General features: G+C 37.3%; 1 pseudogene; it reads left to right on the top strand.

Moving 5' to 3' along the window:
• Positions 1-22,313, top strand: part of LOC143690494 (alpha-2-macroglobulin-like) — a 56,084-nt pseudogene that overhangs the window by 26,973 nt on the left and 6,798 nt on the right.

The following is a 22,313-nucleotide window of genomic DNA, read 5'->3' as shown; positions in this document are numbered from 1 at the left end:
GGTGGGATCATCAAATCTAATCTACCACTTGATTTATTGTTCTATTACAGGTGCGCCTAGTAGATAGTAAAGGAGTCCTTATGCCATATAAACTAATCTTCATTAGATCAAATGAAGCTAACCATCACTCCAATGCTGCAACAGATGAGCATGGCCTGGCACAGTTTTCCATCAATACCACCAATATTATGGAGAACTCCTTCACTGTCAGAGTAAGTTTGGAAGTAGGACCTAAGAAACAGAGTTGCAACTCAATAGTATTTAGTTCTAAGGAAAGAGATTAGTATTCCAAATTGCCTTATTTTAGGGTAAAATACTGGAAGTTCATGATAAATATAAAGGCATTAGGAAAAGTATCAGAGAAATAACTGCCCATAGCAGAAATATTGACTTTTAAATACTATGTTCTCTATAAATAATTACTCTTCTTTTATTTTGGTTCTACTGTATATCTCTTAAGTTGATACTCTCAAAATAAAAAAAAGGTAAAGAGTATATTTTTTATTTATTCAACCAAGGATAAATGACATGTATTCTCAACTTCATTGCTCTCAAATATTATGTTCATTTTCTCAATGTTCATTAAATATTGTATGTTCTGGACACAGTGCTAGTCCCTGATTTAAAGCACAAAAAATCATGGTTTGTATTCTTGCAGAGCTCATGTCATGGTTGATAGAAAGTTCCATAAAGTATTATTACAAATGCCTGTGAGTGTTATCATCAAAGTGCGAACAAAGGTAGTGAAGGTGGTGATGAAGGACCCATTAAGTCTTCTGAAGGAGTTTGTAGAAAAAGTTGATGAATCCTGAAAAGAATTACAGAGCATATCTATACATGGAGCATAGATATAATTGCCACTCAAATAAATCCTGTAAGGCTGACACATGTAGAACCTGCAGAGACCTCTAAAGATCAGTCCATGATGCCACAGTAATGGGAACCTCTACCAAAGCATTAGTTATGCCAACTTAGAAAGGGTTATTGATATATACAGACGTAATAAAACTACCTAGATTAAGACCTCTATTTGCTGGAGATCAATTTACAACAATTATTCTCCTCAATGTGATTGTCCAGTTTCTAGGGGTTTTGTCAGTGTAGATAAATCGTCCAAGCAAAAGATACATTTCATTTTTCTCTATTCATAGGAATAAATACTTCCCCAAGATCTTCTGAAGTTTAGAGACACTGTCAAATAGTTCATTTCATCAACTGTAGGGAGAAGGGGTTTTTTTTTCCCTCACTGCTACATAGAGGCACAAAATTTCTAACTATTCAACTAGGTAGGAGGGTAAGCTTATATGGCTTGGAAAAGAAGTTTTTTGTAACAGGTGGTCTACAACACGTTTATTTTTGTTTCTCTAGGTCTACCACAAGGAACAGAGTTACTGTTTTGGCTTCCAGTGGATAACAGAAGAAAATGAAGAAGCATATCTTACTGTCAATCATATTTTCTCCTTAAGCAAGAGCTTTGTCCACCTTGAGCCTGTGACTGGTGAATTGCCCTGTGGTCAAACTCAGACAGTTCAGGCACATTATATTCTGGATGGACAGGCATTGGGAGAGCTGAAGGAGCTCATCTTTTATTACCCAGTGAGTATAGACTCAGGGCCCAGGAGTGAAAAGAAGCTATGAGGCCAAAATTTATTAAATCATTTGATTTCTTAGCTGTGTTCCACTTGACATTTGGACTCCTCATAAGGCAGACAGCAGCACCTGGGTCTCAATGAATGTATTACACAGGGGACAAGACATACATTAAGTGCTGTTTTAAACTAAGGACAATTGACAGTTTCTTCCTTTGTGTGTGTGTGTGTGTGTGTGTGTGTGTGTGTGTATGTGTGTGCACATATGTGATTTAGATCATGGCCAACGGAGGCATCATCCGAACTGGAACCCATGTTCTATCTGTGGAGCCAGGAGACTGTGACTGTTTCCAAACTACCAGTACTTCTCTGACTATAGCCCATATATACTCACCAATGGATCCCCCCCAACCTGAGTTCAGCAAAATAGGGATGCTATGATGCTTCTTGTATATCACTATGAAACTTCTGTAACAAGCATAGCTCAAGGTTCTGACACCTAAAGAAGGCTATCATATGATTAACTCAAGGATGGAAATTTCTCAAACATAAAATCTCTAGAATGACAGAAGAAACTATTTAACTAAACATAACCAACACCAGCCTTGCTCCAGGGCTGCAATCTCTGAAAATATATAATATTGCTATAAATGCCTAAAATGAATAATTCATGCTATCATTCTAGGATTCACATCAAAAGGGCAAGTCACTTTTTTTTCCAGTAAGACCTAAATGCCTCCAATCTTGATTCTTTCATCAGTCTAGTATCACCAGTTTTTGGATGATTTAAAAAAATGTCTGGGGGGTGCAAGGGTAGTTCAGTGGTAGAATTTCTCGCCTTCATGCGGGAGACCCACGTTCAATTCCCAGTCCATGCAATTCCCTCCCCTAAAAAACAAACAAACAAGCAAAAAACAAAACAAACAAAAATTCAAAAATGATGCTGCCATAACGAATACTCACAGGGAAAAAATAATGAAATGTGACCCCACCATAGAGCATACAAAAAAAAAAAAGACTGGGGAGAACAGAACGATAGAGCATAATAGATGGGACACTAAGATAAAAAGATTTCAGAAAGGAATAAAAAATGTAATGCATGTTAGACATTCTTCTCCTCCTTACGTGTCCAGTCATGGTCTTTCATGTCAGTGGACTCTATACCTTGTTTGTTTATGTTTGTTTGAAAAATCTCCCTGAATTTTATCCAATTCAGCTGAAACATCTTAAGCCATCAAATATTTCTTCCTCCATTATATTGACTGTCCCCTCTCCAAGAATATGCTTTCTCTAGGTATCCACATGGCCAGCTCACTCATGTCTTTCAAGGCTTGACTCAAATTAGGTCTATTCTGGCTGCCTCTCCTTAAAATCACAACTTGGCTCTCAGTCGTGGTATTTTCAATGTCCCTTTTCTTCATACTCTGACCTACTTTTTTCTTCTGTAACACTTATCACATGCTAACAATTTTTTTTATAATTTATATTTGTGATGCTTATTTTTTCCACTTTTATGTAAACACTGTGTGGGCAGAAAATTTTGTTCATTTTTGCCTAGAACAGTATCTAATATACAGTAGATGCACAACAATTTTGTTGAATATGTGATATCCTTTTTTGTTGCTTAATTTTTACAACATTTTTCCTATCTATTAAACTTTTCAAGTTATTTCTTTAAAAAAAAAAGCCAAAATATCAATCATAAAGTACATCGTTAGGAGATTCATTAATATCTCTAGGTTGGGTTAAAATAAAAGAGGAGCCTTCCAAATTTGCATAATTTGCATTTGAGATTTTAAGTACTGTAACAATTAGGTACCCATAAAAGGTTTTAAAAAATAAGCAATGTGTCTTTTTTAAAAGTGTAGATTATTCCACTAGAATAGTCTATAATTTCCAGCTCCATCTCTGAGTTCCCCCATTGCCAGATTGTGATCTCCTATTTTCCCTCCTCTTATCTGAGTTATAAACATAATAGCAATTAAGGGGGCTCTGTAGTTCTATTATTTGACATAAACCATAATTTCCAATCGATGACATTTCAATTTGGTAAGGTTTAAAATAAATAGGAAATTATTACTTGATTAACAGGAAGAGATAAATAACATGGATACATTTTTCAACAGTAAAGACTCACAGTGGGAGATGCCCTGCACTTCCTTGCACACCCTGACCATGCCATTAACCATTAACACACAGGCCATTAATCACGGGATGGACTTAGAAATGTCTTTAATGTGGAGGTACAGCTCCCAAATGCCTATGTGTCCAGGTTTTGTGTTCTCTGTCAATATCCTGGCCCATGACCATTTCCTTTCATTCTCTCTTCATTCCAGTGAAAGGCCGATTTTCCATGTCATTCCTTGTGGAGGCACACATTGCTTCCATTGCCCAACTGCTCATCTACACCATTTTACCTGACGGGGAAGTGATTGGAGATTCTGAAAAATTTGAGGTTGAAAATTGTCTGCTCAACAAAGTCAGTGACTTATTTCCTAAAATAACAAAACACATGAGGCCAAGAGGGACATAAATTAGTTTATAGATGAAGAAACAAAGGTCATAATAGCTTAGGAATTGCTCCAAAGTCATACAATAATTTATGGCAAGAACAGAATTAGGATCCAGGTCTCCCCACTCTTGGCTCAATGCACTTTCAATCACACTCTACTGCCCTTAAAATACAACAAATCCAGAGCCATTCACTTCAATAAACTTAGATGAAATTTATTGAAAGAAGGGCAAAGAATCTCAGGACTAACCTTGTGTTAACCTTGTGTTGAGACTAATACAAGTACAGGACTAACATACTTTGAGTATGTGTTGAATCTGCAGGTGCTTCAGGAATGTGAGGAACTTCAGGACAATAAAACCAAGCACTTGCTAACATGATTTCTCCTTTCTCACAGGTGGATTTGAGTTTCAGCCTCGCCCGAAATCTTCCAACCTCACATGCCCACCTGAGAGTCACAGCTTCTCCTCAGTCCCTTTGCACTATCCGTGCCATGGACCAAAGTGTCCTGCTGCTGAAGCCTAAGGCTGAGCTGTCGGCATCCTCAGTGAGTTCCCATCATCCTCAGGTGGCAGAAAGGGCCACACCAGGGGCTTGCAGCCAGGAGAAGCCCCTGTTCAGAAAAGGATTTTGTTTTAGTTAAAGCTGCCGGAATGCACAGCTTTTGAAAGGGAATTTAGTAAATTGCAAGTTTAGAGTTCTAAGTCCATGAAAATGTCCAAGTTAAGCATCAACAAGAGGCTACATTCACTCAAGAAAGGCTGATACCATCCAAACAGCTCTGTCAGCTGGGAAGGCACGTGGCTGGCATGTGCTGGGGTTCTTGGCTTCTGGACTGGGAGGATAATCCCAGTCTCAGCTGGGAAGGCACGTGGTGATGTCTGCTAGCTGCCTTTCCTCATTTCATAAGGCTTCCCTGGTGCATTTTCCTTCTGCACCTCCGTGGTCTCTGGCTGTGTGGGCTCTGTCAGCTCTAAAGTTTTTTCCAAAATGGTTCCCTCTTAAAGGAATCTGGTAAGCAACCCCACCTTGAATGTATGGATATACATCTCCATGGAAACCAACTAATCAAAAATCACCACCCACAATTGGGTGGGTCACATCTCCATGGAAACAATCAAATAGATCCCACCCAGCAATATTGAATGAGGATTAAAGAACATGGCTTTTCTGGGGTACAAAATAGTTTCAAACTGGCACAGACATAATATCATAAAATATTTTATATTTGTTTAGGGACCATCTTATTCAATGCTTTTGACATCCTTAAGAGATAGGTTTTATCTTCATTTAAGATATAAATGTGTAGTTCAGAGAAATTTAGCCATTTACTCAGATGAAACAGCCATTAAGTTGCAGAGCTAAGATCTGCTTTCCGATATTCTTTCTATACACTTATAATCTATTACACCACCATTATCTATATAAAGGATCAAATGCATGGCTTAGTTGTGCTTTTAAGATACTCAGTGTACAGCCTGTCAGAGTAATGTTGGTCTTTGAGCACCAAAGTAAATTTTTTATAAAAATGGAATCTTACAAGTTTCAGGAGTTCCTAAAATCCTATATGGAATAAGGCTTTTGGATCATTTCTTTGTTAAAAAGCTTTATAAGTCACATCCCATGAATCATGTTTTAGATTACTCTGGTCTGTCTTAAGTAGATAATATAAGATTAATTACATAACTATTTAGGATAGGGAATTCATTTTTAAAGATAAAAGTAGGTAGATATGACCTTCTTTAAGAGTGGCAAGATTATCCTCTCCCTATTTAGATGACCTAAAATTGTGTGCTCCTTGAGAGTAAGAACCCACAAAACCAATTTCATTGTCTTTCACATAGCAAATTTATTAACTGATTAAAATACGAACTCCCTTAAATGTAAAGTCCAGAATTTGTCTTTGAGCTCTCTTTTAACACTACTGTTACTCTTGGATATTTGGAGTATTTTTAGCCTTTTCTTGATCATGGTATGCATCTTTAGAACAAAAGCTGCCCCAAAGAAAAAGGGTTTCTCTCTCAAGTAAGAAGGCACATGGAGAACACAGTCACAGTTTCTCTCTCTTCTGGAAGGGCACATGGTGAACACAGTCAGGGTTCCTCTCCATCTGGAAGGGCACATGGCGGACACGGCATCATCTGCTAGCTTTCTCTCCTGGCTTCCTGTTTCATGAAGCTCCCCAGGAGACATTTTCCTCTTTCATCTCCAAAGGTCGCTGACCAGTGGACTCTCTGCTTGTGGTGCTGAAGCATTCTCTGCTCTCTCTGAATCTCCTTCATGCTCCAAAATGTTTCCTCTTTTATAGGACTCCAGAAACTTATCAAGACACACCCAAATGGATGGAGACATGTCATCACCTAATCCAGTTTAACAATCACTGTTAATCAAATCACATCTCCAGGAAGATGATCTGATCACAGTTTCAAACATACAGTATTGAATAGGGATTATTCTGCCTTTATGAAATGGGATTTACATTAAAACATGGCTTTTCTAGGGGACATACATCCTGTCAAACCAGCACAATAATAATACATTAATATTGAATATTAGAAATTACCTTAGTGTGGTAATTTCCTTCGATTTTCACCTGAGGAAAATGAGAGATTAAGCGATGTGTTCAAGTAACATAGTTAATTGCAGCAAAACTAAGACCAGGACACACTTATAATTATGAATCCTGTATTCTTTCCAATACGCTTTGTGGTATTATAACACTAAACTTGGGCGCATGGTTGGTTCAGTGGTAGAATGCTTGCCTTCCATGCAGGAGACCTGGGTTTGATTCCTGTACCATGCACCCCACACACACACAAAAAAAAAAAACCATTAAACTTTGCAACATTTTAACACTAAACTTTGCTATGCTTAAGAATATGAAGAACAACATGTAAACAGTCTTCAAAGTATAATTCTATCATTCTACTACTACATCAAGTTCAAGTATTCTGGGACTCTTCTTGCGTATGCAAAATTAAAATGCCATGGATTAGGTATTTTCATTTTTATAAAAAGTAAATGTTTTTATAATTTAAAAATGCTTATATTTGACTGAGTAACCATTTTTTTTTCAGGACATGGGCTTAAAGGTATTCACCAACTCAAAGATCAAAAAACCCATGTTATGTCCTGATATAGCCAGCACTTTGAACCAGGTAAAAGAATAAATCAGTTTCTGTTTTTGATCAAGAGAAACATTAATTATTCAGAAAAAATGGTAAAAATGAACTGATAGAACAGGCATGTGAAAGAGAAGAACCTAAGATTCAGAAGGACCAAATTAATTGCCCAAAATCATGTAGATAGTAAGTGGCAGAACCAGAGCTGAAGTCACTTCTTTTGATTGTATCAGATACTACATTGCCATCCTAAAAGGAAAAAAAAAAAAAGTAAGATAAAACATAGGTACACAAAGTACACACAAGATGCGAATGATTGTGACTGTGGAGTATGAAAAAAACTTTCATAGAAGAAAGTGTCATGAAGTATGAAGAGAGTTTGACAAGTATATGAGAAGTATAAGAGGAGGAAAAAACATTATTTCAAACAAAGGAAAGTGTATGAAAAGAAGTAGTTTTATAAGTAAAACTCTACCACAAATAAAGCATCCATACCCTATTCCCTAACCCCATCCCAAATTCTTTAAAAGTTTTGTCTTGCTCCCAGCCTACTTAAATTCAGAGCTCATGGTCAAATATTTTCCCCTCGGACTGCCCACCCTTTTCAATATTGGTAGTCTTCATCTTTTAATAAAGATTATTTTAATTGGTATAGTGAAAAAAAGACAGAGTTAGTGACTAAAAGTCCGATGTGTAGATCAGGCAAGTCAGTTCTCTACTTCAGGCCTCAGTTTCCTCATTAGTAAAATGGAGGAATCAAAATAATTACTCTTCAAATTTCCTCTAGTATTATGTAATAATATGATGTAAGATATTGATATGAGGTTTTAAATGATTTGATCACAATATATTACCAGAAAAATGATTACTTAAAGAATTGCTCACTACAGTCTCTGATATTTTGGCAATGTTCAAATGCTAATCTATAAACTCATGGCATAACCAACCCATTTGCAAAACAACATTCCTTTATTTCCAAAATATAACATTATAAAGTGCTTTCAAACAAAAGATGACAGGCATTTTGAAAAGGTTTCTGAAAGTGATTGAATGACAATAACAGAAAAATAATTAAGTTTGCAGATAAAGAAAAGAAAATGTTAGAGAGTTCAAGCCCAGAAGAGACTATATTCACTCCAGAAATTTTCTGGAAAAGGAAAATTTACCAGAATTAGTTCGGTTTTCATATTTTATTACCATTTAATGAAAACTAAAAATATCCACTTATATGAATTCACATGAATTCTGGAACTCTGAAACAGGAGTGATAGTGGGAAAAAAAGGTATTGGTACAGTCATGTGTGAGCTGAATATAGAACAATGTCTTGGGTAGATACAGTGACTCAGAAATGAGATGATTGTGGAATTTTCTTGAAAAATACTGATTGAACATCTTTATGAGAAACCAGATATTCCCTTCAGGCATGACACTGTCTAGAGTAGATAACTTTGTTTTTGAAAATTAACTAAGGAAAGACAATGGTGGAGGTACCAAGCCCAACCAAGGGGCAGAGAAAGCTGAACTAGTCAGTAATGGAAATAATATGAATAAGATACAGATACAGCTTAAGCACATAATATAAAGTATTGGAATTTAGCACTTTTATGTATAAATAGTGAAAGATAAAAGAAATAAGGTGCTTATGAAGGGAAGATAAATAACTCATCTTGACCCTCTTTGAACAGTTAATCAAAAAACATTTGATGCTATTTTATGGACAACATGGCACTGATCTTGATTGGCTAAGTTGTGGAGCACATTTTACTGATGAAGAAAGAAGCCAGAAAAGAATCACACTGGAAGAAATACATATGAAGCTATCTTCTATGGAGTTAGCCATTTTTTTATATGCAATACATAAGACTTAAAAAAAAGACACTGTAGGGGGGGCCATGGTGGCTCAGCAGGCAAGAATGCTTGCTTGCCATGCCAGAGGACCCGGGTTCGATTCCTGGTGCCTACTCATGTAAAAAAAAAAAAAGACACTGTAAATGGATTGAGTGAGAAGGTCAAAGTTACATTGCTCATGGAAGATGTTAGAAGAAACAAGTAGAGCATCATTTTACAGATAAAGATTAGTTAGTTGCAACATTTACTAAAAATTTAAAAACCAGCTTTGTGATATCCTGTTAAGAGTGGTCTAGAGGAGCTAGAGGAAAGAGAAAATGAATTTTTTAAATACAGCATCCATGCAAAATACATTATGAGTTTTGTGGGCCACAGACGTGTGTGCTTTCATGGGCAAATAGCTTCATAAAACAAATTTAAAATTACATTTTATTACTGTGTTTGTGTAAAGACAGACATAATCCAGGCTGAATTTTGTATACATTTTTCCCTCCTAATTTGAAAAAAAAAATTAAAGCATTTTCATGGGTACCTAAAAGTATCAGGGTCATATGGCACTGTACCTACTGTACCTCATGGATAAGTTGGCCCTAAGTACCTATTGATGTTTGAGCTACTGAGCGAAGAACTGAGAAACTATAAAATGCTGAAAAAGGAAAGTCAATTAGAAAGTCAGGGTGAAGAAGTAGTGACCTTTGTAGACAAGGGCATGAGGATATGAAGCTGTATAAATGCAAAAATTTTCAGATGAGAGAGGGATAGAGAAAGACCTTCTGTAGGGAGTCTGCTCATATCTTCTTTTCACAAATTATTTCCTAAAATAAGTCAATTCAAGAGGAGACTATTTCGTTAGAAACCTTAACTCTGAACCTTATGTGTACATGGTCTAAAAAAATGCAGACCAGAGAGCCTCTGTAACTAATTTTAGGATTTTCATTTCCTGCCACTACAACTCTAAGCCTGTGTTATGATTCTTGGGTCAAGTTTGCTCCACTGAAGAAATATACAGGATAGTTTTCCTTTTTGTCTCCTTTTGGTTCTGGGGTTTGTACTTTTCCCTTTCTTGCTACTCTGCAACTTGAACAGATAAACTAGAACATTGGATTTGATTCTGTAAACCTATAAAAAGAAAAACATTGCAGAAATCTCCTTGTTAGCAACAATACTAATATTGATAAATTCTGATCATTAGGTCCTCCAACAATTGACACTACAGCCATGTGGTACCTTGCCTAAAGGGCAGTATTATGATTTCCTGCTTCCCCCTAAGGTGAAAGCTCTATGTTTTTTTTGGAAGCCTTCCCTTTCAAATCCCTGTAGTATCTCAGCCCAAAGTGTATACCATTTTTCCTTCTATTTCCACAAACAATAGGGTTTTGTTTCTCCAGAATTTGGAGGTTTCTACTTTTGACAAAATTTTATCCGTCTAGAAAAACGGGAGCTCAACACATTGTTGCCAGTGCAATTGAGATATTAAATGTAGTGGGAAAATTGAAGATTTAACCACATTATTCATTCTTGTCATATTGTATGTAAAGATCTTTCTCAAAGCAGTATATTTTTAATTCCACTGTAATAGTCACAGATGAAGAAATGGAATATTATATCAGAGCAAATGAGGAAGTGGTTGAACATTTTTTAGCATATGTAGAAGTACTCACTGAGGCTGCACAGAATTATTTTCCTGAAACCTGGATCTGGGACTTTGTAGCAGTGGAGTAAGTAACCTCCATTTTTTCCCATTTGTGTTGAATGTGAAAACGTGGCTTCTTCAACATTTTAATTATTTTTCTAATTAATTTCTGTCATTTCAAGGTAGGACTAGGTTAATTTACAAAACTGCCCAGGTTCATTGGTCTGTTAATATCAGGTCACCAATGATAGACATATTTCTCTTCATGGAACTTCCAGGAAATGAACATGTTGACTAATTATAATCTGGTTCTTCACTGTTTAACATCATTCAAGTGTACTGTGTTGAGCAGCAAGATTGAAGTATTCCTACATGGCATAAACCATTTGTAGAATTATAATTTATAAAGTGTTCATGTTATTTTAGAGAGCTGAGCTCAACAACAACTTCAAATCCCTAGTGAGATTTCCAATGATAGTACACTGTGAGGTGGGGTGGGAGGTATGACCCACCCATACCTCATATCATTTCTAGGGAAATGATAGAACCATTTAATGCTTTTATTTTCCATCTTGAGCCTGATTTTTTAAGTGTTTTGATAGGACTCAAACACATCATTGGATCACACTCACCAGTTACCATCTCAGAATTGACTAATTCACCTGTTTATTTCACATTGCTGTCTTCTCCCAGCTCATCAGGTGTGGCTGAAGTAGGAGTAACAGTCCCTGATACCATCACTGAGTGAAAAACGGGCCCTCTGCCTGTCGGAGGACTCTGGACTTAGTCTTTCTCTCCAATTGTCCCTCTCCAAGCTTTTCAGCCCTTCTTTGTGGAGCTGACAGTGTCCTACCCTGTGATTCGTGGAGAGAGGCCTTAACACTCAAAGCCACCGTCTTAAACTATCTTCCCAAATGTATCTGGGTAAGGACCTCTCTGAAGTGAGCATGAACAGAAAAGACAGAGGGAATGAAAGACTGCACTTAGCCCATCACTTCTACCAAACTCCAAACTACCACTTGTCTCTAGTTACATGTATTGCCACACCAATGACAAACAGCATCGAAGTTAGAAGGGACATAACTAGCTTTTTTTTTCAAAAATATATAAGCCTCTGATTGCTAAGCCACAGCTTACAAACTCCAGATTTCAATTTTCTTTAGTTTCTAAAGTTTACAAAAATATTTTATCATCACCTAGGCCAAGTGACAGAAAGACAAATGAAAATGACATAAAAGTCAGTACTAGTCAATCCCATTATTTGGATTTTCCAAGTCTACCTCTAAATTTGCTTCACACCTTCTTTGTACCTCTCTTCTAACACCTATCACATTTAACCACAGGTAACATAACTTTCTGGGTATCTTATGTGTTCTGCAACCAAAAACACTTTGAAAGCAGAAGCCACTTTACTCTAGAGTGTCCTGTATAAATAAAGCTTGCAATAAATGTTTTTAACTGAAGAAATGAATGTGTGTGTTAAAAATTGAAAGAAGGAAGATAGATGTTAAAGATTGAGATGGTATAATCTAGGAATGCCTAGAGTGTATAATAATAGTGACTAAATAGTGTATAAATAGTGACAAATTTTAAAAATGCTTTTGCATGAGGAAGAACAAAGGAATGTCATTATTGCTGGGTGCTGAAAATAGATGGTAATTAATATTTTAAAATGTCACCTTATGCATGAGACTAAAGCAAAAAATGTTTATGTGGTACAAAATTTATATTTTGACTAGTGCATTTCCTAATATGACTTATGTAGATAGTTTGATTGAACACCATAAGTACTTGGAATCTCAGGTAGGGCATGAGATTTTGTTGGTTTGTCCAGAGTGATGCCCCGATGAATCCCAGAGTGATTTGATCAGTGAGTGGAAAAGTATTTGCAAAGCCCCCTTTGGGGAATGGTGAGAACAGGGAGAAATTCAACTTTCCCAAGTTGAAAATACTTTTCCCAAGTTGAATTCTTGATATTCTCACAAGCAGTGTGGACAACCAAAGCTATAGGCTGAGACACCAGTCTTGGGGTTTGTTCATATGAAACTTGCCCCCACAAAGGATAGGTCAAGTCTAACTTAAAATTTAGGCCTAAGAGTCATCCCCAAGAGAGCCTCTTTTGTTGCTCAGATGTGGCCTCTCTCTCCAGCCAACACAACAAGCAATCTCACTGCCCTCCCCCTGTCTACATGGGATATGACTCCCAGGGGTGTGGACCTTCCTGGCAACGTGGGACAGAAATTCTAGAATGAGCTGAGACTCAGCATCAAGGGATTGAGAAAACCTTCTCGAACAAAAGGGGGAAGAGTGAAATGAGACAAAGTGGCAATGGCTGAGAGATTCCAAACAGAGTCGAGAGGTTATCCTGGAGGTTATTCTTACGCATTAAGTAGATATCACCTTGTTAGTCAAGATGTAATGGAGAGGCTGGAAGGAACGGCCTGAAAATGTAGAGCTGTGTTCCAGTAGCCATGTTTCTTGATGATGATTGTATAATGATATAGCTTTCACAATGTGACTGTGTGATGGTGAAAACCTTGTGTCTGATGCTCCTTTTATCTACCTTGTCAACAGACGAGTAGAACATATGGAATAAAAATAAATAATAGGGGGAACAAATGTTAAAATACATTTAGTTTGAAATGCTAGTGATCAATGAAAGTGAGGGGTAAGGAGTATGGTAGGTATAATCTTTTTTTTTTCTTTTCTGTTTTCATTTTATTTCTTTTTCTATTGTCCTTTTATTTCTATTTCTGAATTGATGCAAATGTTCTAAGAAATGATGAATATGCAACTAAGTGACGATATTGTGAATTACTGATTATATATGTTGGTGTTTTATTTGGTTTGTTAAATTTTTTTTAATTAATAAATAAATTAAAGAACAAAAAAACATTGAAAGAAGGAACTTCAGTTAGACTGCAGCTACAGAGTAAGCCAAGGGAATTCTCTTGAGTCCAAGCCAGCAGGTAAGTTTCACCAGAACAAGATGCCCTGTTCCCCATTCCCAACACACAAAAAATAACAAAATAAATATAAATATTTGTATATACAAATACATGCACACATATATATATTTCCTATATAAATTATCTCCAACTTTTTAATGTAATAATAGGTCTAAGTTTATATCATTTTCAATCCCATGCTTTCCAAAAGTGCTCCCCTTAGTCAGTTTTTAACACCCCAATTCACTCCAGGCTCGCTCCATCCTGGATGCCACTTGTCTATTCTAATATCTCTTACATCTCGTTCCTATGTGGGGTTACAGATTAGTGTACAGCTGGAAGCCTCTCCTGACTTCTTGGCCATCCCAATGAAGAAAGATCAAGATTCCCACAGCCTATGTGCAAATGGGAGACAAACCATGTCCTGGATGGTAACTCCAAAATCACCAGGTGAGTGAAAGTATCTCTAAAGGGACCTACTCTCTGCTCAAAGATGATGAATATATGAAGGTTGCTTAGATTAGGTTGTCCTCTTTGGTCCCTTGTCTCAGTTTGCTAGAGCTACTAAGACAATACACAATGGATTGACTTAAGCAACAAGAATTTATTGACTGGTCGGGCCACGGTGGCTCAGCAGGTAAGAGTGCTTGCCTGCCATGCCCGAGGACCTGGGTTCGATTCCCGGCACCTGCCCATGTAAAAAAAAAAAAAAGAATTTATTGACCTACAGTTTGGAGGCTAGAAGTCCAAAATCAAGATGTTGGCAAGGCCAGACTTTCTCCCAGAGTTGGTAGCATTCTGGTGATGACAGTCTTCTGTCACATGGAGATCTTTCTCTACTCTGTGCCTTCTACTTCTGGCTTCTCTGGCCATGTCCAAATTTCCTCTATAAAGTCTCAAGTCATACAGATTAAGGCCAACCCTGATATAATTTGGCCACTCCTTAACTAAAAATAATATCTTTGAAGTATCCTATTTACAAATGGGACCACACCCACAGGAATGCAGATTAAGACTGGAACTTGTCTTTTGTGGGGATGTGATTCAATACCCAATGGTCTCACAACAGCAGACTCCAGTTGATGCTGCTTCTTTTCCTTTACTTGTCACTTCCTTGAATGAGGAGGAAGTCCTTGAATGGCTCACAGAGTTTTTGTAGATCTTAAGGATTTTGAATTAAAAGTGCCTGGAAGATCCATGCTTGAAGCTACAGGTCCTTTGTTTCAGGGAACATGAATTTCTCTGTGAGTGCAGAAACACTACTGTCCTCAGAGCTCTGTGGTACTGAGGTGGCTGAGGCACCTTAAGTTGGGAGGAAAGATACAGTTGTCAAGTCCCTATTAGTTGAGGTAAGTAAGCCAACCTTGTTTCATATTCATATTGAATCCAGAAAATGGCAGCAATATTCCACTGTCCATGATCTTTGAATTTAAAAGAATTAATAATAAACAAATCCAATATATTTCACAACACATGACATGTTTATGCCTTAAAATAGAGCCAATGTTTTGTTTTATTTTTCCCATTAACTGAAAGTTTGACTAGTCAAATTTTATACCTGTTTTTTCCTTTGGTCTGCACCCCTCCTCTCAGTTCTGATAACTTCTTTCTCCTCTTTCTCATAATTAACCTGCCTATTCCTTTCTCTCTCACCTTGACTTTTCCAAACTTATTAAACTTTTAGGCCTTTATGGTTATAATGGAAATTAGAAATCATCTAACTCAAGCTCATGATTTCTCAAGTAAAGAGATTATAGGTAGCCTCTCAAAAATCACTTTTTTTTAAATTTGGATACTGTAGTAGTTAGGCTCAGGTGTCAACTTAGCTAGGTGAAGGTGCCTGGTTCTATTGCTGTGGACATGAGCCAATGGCATGTGAACCTCATCTATTGCTGATTACATCTATTGCAGTCGGCTAGGGGGTGTGCCTGCTGCAATGAATGATGTTTGATTTAATTGGCTAGTGCTTAAATGAGAGACTCAATGCCGCACAGACAAAGCAACTCAGCATACCTCATCTCGGCACTTGCAGCTCAGCCCAGGCTTTTGGAGATGCAGAAAGGAATCACCCCGGGGAAAGTAGTTGGAACCTAGAGGCCTGGAGAGAAGGCCAGTAGAGATCACCTTGTGCCTTCCCATATAAGAACCTCAATTAAAAGTTAGCTGCCTTCCGCGGTGGCTCAGCGGGCAAAGTGCTTGCCTGCTATGCCGGAGGACCTCGGTTCGATTCCCGGCCCCAGCCCATGTAACAAAAACGGAGAAACAGAATACAATAAAACAAGAAAATGTTTAAAAATGTTTCCCTTTCTTCCTTCCTTCCTTCCTTCTATCCTTCCTTCCTTCTCTCTGTCTTTCCTTTAAAAAAAAAAAAAAAAAAAAAAAAAAAAAAAAAGTTAGCTGCCTTTCCTCTGAGAAACTATACGTTAACGAAATAAATCCTCTTTTACTGAAAGCCAGTCCATCTCTGGTGTGTTGCATTCCGGCAGCTAGCAAACTACAACAAATACTAAATCCCTTCTCATCTCTGAACTTTCCTTCTTTCCACCCAAACCTGAAGGAATCAAGGAGCAATATACTGTCAACACCTTACTCTGTGTATCAGGTAAGACTCATTCAAAACAGCAATATGAAGATAATTTACATTTGTATAATACTTTAAGTTATAATAGATTTTTCCACATAAATCATCTCATTTGACCTAAGCAATATTCCTATGAGGAAGCCAGGACAATAAGTGCCTTATGCCTATTAGACAACAACAAAAAAAATGGAATATATTAGGATATCAAGGTTTTTAACCATAATGCCACAGCTATCAAGTAGTAAGACTAGGATTTAACCTAAAACCATCTTGTTCCTCATTTGCAGCTCTTTCCTTTTGAATATAGGAAGTTATTTATCCAGCACATGCAAGAACCTAGAAAGGGGCCTCTGGGCTAACTAGGCAGAGGTTAGAATCAAAATGCGCCTAAGCCAATGGAAACAGTATAGAAAATACTTGTTGAAGGAACATATTTTTGAATTTCCAGCTTCTGTAAAAAAACTACATATTTTTGGCCAAAGACATTTCATCTCTAAAATATATCAAATAATGGTAATACAGTTGCCATAGTCTTTTTTCTGTCATTTTTGTAATATTACATATTCTTTTCCACTGCACACATAATTGTGAACTAGACATCTGAAAAGAGGCTGTAGAGGTTTATCCTAAAAGGTAAATCTTCAACTGAATATAAACTTAAGGGCATGGATCTTGTCTACTTCTGTTCATGACTCCACGCCTAGAACAGTGACTAGCACAACATAGACGCTAAACACATATTTGTTGAAGAATGAATAAATTGTAATTAGATGTTTTTAATTCTCAGGTAAACTCACGGACTAAAATCTCGCACAATCAAATTTAAAGCAGAGATGATATAAGATATAACAAATTATTTCACACACACACACAAAGGTAATAATCTTTGATTTAATTGGCTAGTGCTTAAATGAGAGACTCAATGCCGCACAGACAAAGCAACTCAGCATACCTCATCTTGGCACTTGCAGCTCAGCCCAGGCTTTTGGAGATGCAGAAAGGAATCACCCCGGGGAAAGTAGTTGGAACCTAGAGGCCTGGAGAGAAGGCCAGTAGAGATCACCTTGTGCCTTCCCACATAAGAAATAACCTCAATTAAAAGAAAATATGATAACCAACATCATATTTACATGTAGTACATTTCAGAAAATTGCTTTCAATTATTGAAAGTCATAAAAAATTGTTGTGTGAAAAGTACAAAGAAAGTCACTAGAGTTTAATACTCACTTGCATATCTTAAAAATTCTCAAGGCTAGAATAACAAAAGATATATCCTTGCCATGGTCAATTCTGGTTCTTCTGATACTTAGACATCACAAACTAATCCACTTAACCACTCCTCACACACATACACCAACATCAAGGATTTCCATGAACATAATATCCTTGAATAGCTAGTGAAATCTACTAACAACATGGGAACAGAGAGCTGTACCCTGGAAAGCTCAAGACCCATGTTTAGCTTATACATTTATTTATTCATACATAAGATAAAATGTGAGGCCAAGAAATGCATTGTTGTTACATGGCTATAAAAATATTTATAAGCATATCTTTATATGGCTAAATAAGAAGGCTTCAACAGAAGTAGATAATCAGAGATCACAGAAAACTCCAGACCTTCTTTTGAGTAGCTGTTGTTTATTTCCATGCAATTGGATAACAAAAAAGGAGAAGGCATATCTCAGAAGGCCACCATTATCAAGTAATGTGAATTTGGAAAATTAAAATCAAGGACATTTTCTGAGATGGTAACAAGGCCAAGTTTAAGGTACATTCTTAATCACTGGGCCTAGGACTTTTCAGGAAGATAGACATCGAGTACAAATGTCTTTGTATCTGATTTGTTTATCAAGATGCTGAAATATCTAAAAAATTATCTCTGAATCTCCCACCAAAAGTAGTGAAAGAATTAGCGAGAGCCTATTTCTCTGTTTTGGGTGAGTCACTCAGCCCTTGAAGCACTTGGCATAATAATCACTGTCACTTCCCTCACCCTGCCCCTTTAACCCTCCACTCAAGTTATAATTCCTTCATATTGGGTATCACTTAGAAGTGACTCCTAACATAAGCATCATTTGTTCTTGATGATACTGGCCAGTTATGGTTGTCCTGTCTTCTCATCTTTCATTCCCAGGTGGCATACTGGGTTCTGCCATTAAAAACACATAAAATCTCCTCCAGATGCTCTATGCTTGTGGAGAACAGAATGTGGTCCTGTTTGCTCCTAACATCTATGTCCTGAACTATCTGAATGAAAGCCAACTACTGACTCAAGGCCATTGGCTATCTCTGTGCTGGTGGGTGAGGGAGAGGAAATGAAGCAAAGGCACATTGGTGACTTCCCTGGCATCAGCATGCACATATGGGGATCCTGTCCTTCTCTGATGTGTCACTGCTACTCCATGAATCAGTAAATGGCAGGAACCAGGGCAACACTTGGTGAGTAAAAGAGTACTAAGTTTCTTATTCTTCATGGCAGGCCTATGTACTACATACTATGAGCCTCATTTTATAGAGATAAAAAGTGATGCCTACTCTTGTTAAGTAGATGTCTCTAGGTTGCACAAGTAACAAATGGCAGAGCTGAGACTCATCCTAAGGTTATCTACCTTGACTTTCAAATGCATTTTTAATTCAATATGTTTAGATTGTTCTTTCTTCTCATGCCTCTCTCAGATGTATGAGTAATATATCTTAAGAAGAAATAATTGAAAGGATATTAATGGAGAGGACATTCTGAGAGTGAGAAGAAAAGTATTTAATTTTTTGATGAAGAAACCATCGCAAGAGATTATTCCATAAAGAAGCTGAAAAGAAGGTTTTTCTCATCCACAACAGAAAATCAGTTAAAGGGAGAGAATCTAATATGAGAGAGTAAATGTCAACTACCTGAGTGAAAAAAAGTCATCTTGAACCCCTGAAGCAATGAAAAAGTTAGACAGAAACCAAGGGCAATTTGAAACCACTTGGTAGTAGATAAACAGCAGGTAGAGCTGAAAGAAAGTGAACGGTGCCCAGGAGAGATTCCCCAACTTTAAGCACTCAAAACTCTTCATATTGACTGTCATGATTGTTGGGAGCATGTGAAGATGCTGTATGAAAACAACTGGCCTCAGCACCCCCTACTCTCCCTTCCCGACTAGGCTCATGGCCTTTGTGCTCAAGACTCTCACCCAGGATCAAGCCTATGTCTTCATTGACGAAGCACACATTACCGAAGCCCTCACCTGGCTCTCCCAGAAGCAGAAGGACAACAGCTGCTTCAGAAGCTCAACAGTGCCATTAAGGTGATCTCTTTTGTGAGCTCATTCTGAACTTGCTGATCTCAATAGTCCATGGCACTTTTTCCAAGAGTGAAGGCACATTAAGGAAAGGACTGGGAAGTATAGGAGGAAACAGGGGTAGAATAAATCCACATACCATGAGGAGATTAAAAAAATGGAATTTAAGTTTAGAGTGATGCTTTATAAAGTGGGAGCAGATATAGGCAAAAAGAACTCCCAAGCAACAGTAGAAGAGAAAGAACTAACAGTGAGGAGAGATGTTGACATGTTTAATGGGTTTTTTGAAGTGGAAAATTAATCTCCCTTTTCCCCTCTTCTATTTACAGGGTGGAGTAGAAGATGAAGTGACCCTCTCTGCCTATATCACCATTGCCCTTCTAGAAATTCCCCTACCAGTCACTGTAGGTACCAAAGCACTTCCCCATCTTCCCAACCTTCTATGAAACCTGCTGACCTACGGCAATAATACCATCATTCTAAAAACCAAGGGGCCAGCTTTCCGTCTGCAAAATGCTGATGCATTTGTCAAAATGATAGAGACTTGGGTCAATCCCTCCAGGATTATCCACTTGTCCAATAAAGCCCTGGATTATGTGCCAAAGCAAATCCTAAAACACATGGCCTCTAGCCCTGACCTTAGAAGTCTACATTTTAATTAGAAAGTAATTTTTCAGACAGTGGTTTCATTAAGGACAAGCATGAATTGCACTGGTACACCTATCTTATGGTATTTACGTTTTTTCTGGTACTGCTAGTACCCCTTTTCAGATAGCTCAGGACCCCCTTATTCTCCTTCACAGCACCCTGTTGTCCGCAGTGCCCTGTTCTGCCTGGAGGTAGCCTGGAAGACAACGCAAGGAGGGGCCATGGCAGCCACATCTACACCAGGGCATTGTTGGCCTATGCTTTTGCCCTGGCAGATAACCAGGACAGAAGACAGATACTGATCAACACCCCTTGAGAAATACTTACATTTTCTATGCTAATATCCACTAGAAGATCAATGTCCTTCTTATACCCAAATCTTCCTTAAACTATTTTGCAATATAGAAAAGAAGATAGATAAAAATGACATCACAGGAGAATTCTGGTGTTTCAGTCTCCCTTTATAGAGGCAATGCAGTTGATATTAATACTTTCGTTTATAGTACATGAATATATATATATATATATATATATATATATATATATATATATATATATATAGCAGAGGAATAGGAGGTACTAAGAGCCGCAGCAAAGAAACAGTCATCCATAATAATAGCTTCCATATTTTATTTCTTATTCAACTCTCTGAAATTAGTTTGTAGGATTTTAAAGCTAAAACAATGATGAAATAATTTTATGCTGGGAGTGAGGGAGTCAACCTGTAAGGGAATCATCTTTGTCATTATCTCCCACCAACTCTACCAGAGCAACATTTGAGAAAACAGTTCAGTTAATATTCTATGGGTTTTTTCCCCTCAATATTTTCCTCAATACTAGATCATATCAAGTTCAAAATTTTTAATAAATCTAGGAAAATTATATGATTGAAATTAAAAAAAAAAACCTTGCATCAGCTTTTGTTTTATTTCATTGATTTTTTTTCCAAATATATACATATATAAAATATCAGTACTTTTAATTTTTTCTTTATTCTTTCCCTTAAGGCAACTCAGTCCATTGGGAGCAACCTCAAAGCCCAGGCCACCAGTGGGGCAGCTTTACCAACCCCAGGCTCCTTCGGCTGAGGTAGAGATGACATCCTACATGCTCCTGGCTTACCTTACGGCCCAGCCTGCCCCATCCTCAGAGGACCTGACTACTGCATCACACATCGTGAAGGGGATCATAAAGCAATAAAATTCCTAGGGCAGTTTCTCCTCCACCCAGGTTTCCCCAGGAATCTTCTCCTTTAGGGTCATGATGCAGTCGGCGAGGCTCAACAAGAAACAAATGAGCAAGAAGAAGAGGAAGGGAAAGGGAGAAAAAAACGTGAAAAGAGGGAAAGGTTATTTATGAGTAATTCAAGTCTATAGGAAATAAAAATACATTACCCATAACAAATTATCCTGATCACTATACTAGCATACCAGATGCTCTTATTTTTAATAAAAGGTATACCTTAATAAGTACCACTTAGACCCTTTTATTAGTAGCCATAATCTTAATTTATGGGCAATGGTGAAAATTCTAGAATATCTACAATCATAGAAGTAGTCCCATAAACTGAACCAGAGAAGTGGATTACCAAGAAATTATATGTGAACAGCAAGATCTAACTAGCTCTTTCTTTTCTCCTCTTCTAACAGCCTGTCCTTCTAATCTTATTTATACATTGATCTCCCTTGGGTTTTCTGAAAAGTAGCACAAACACATGCTTCCCTTCTCCACCTCCAACATTCAGATCAATCATGACTGCAAAGCATTGACTTTATCATCCAGCACCATCCAGTCCTATCTACCAAATATTACTTCTAAAAAAATGTTCAGCATAATATCTATAATATCCCCCCCACCCCCAGAATATATATGGCAGAACTTATCTCCAGAGAAGTAGACTCCTCTAAAGGAAAAATGAAATATAGGGAAATGAAACTTCTATTACCTGTGCTACACTGATTTGAAATTCATTTTATTATCTCACTCTTCTATCTGAATGGATAATCTTCCTGTGATCTTACAACATCCATGCTTGTTTGTTTTCTCTGTCAAGTCCTATTGTCTGAAGGACAGCACCAAGAGAAAATTTTAATGAGAAATAAGAAGGGTTTTTAACAAGAGAGATGCCTTGGGGCATAAAGTACATG

This window comes from Tamandua tetradactyla, chromosome 7 (assembly GCF_023851605.1).
Source record: "Tamandua tetradactyla isolate mTamTet1 chromosome 7, mTamTet1.pri, whole genome shotgun sequence".
Classification (NCBI taxonomy): domain Eukaryota; kingdom Metazoa; phylum Chordata; class Mammalia; order Pilosa; family Myrmecophagidae; genus Tamandua; species Tamandua tetradactyla.
The sequence above is the reverse complement of the archived record's forward strand: the minus strand, read 5'-3'. Positions and strand labels throughout refer to the sequence as shown.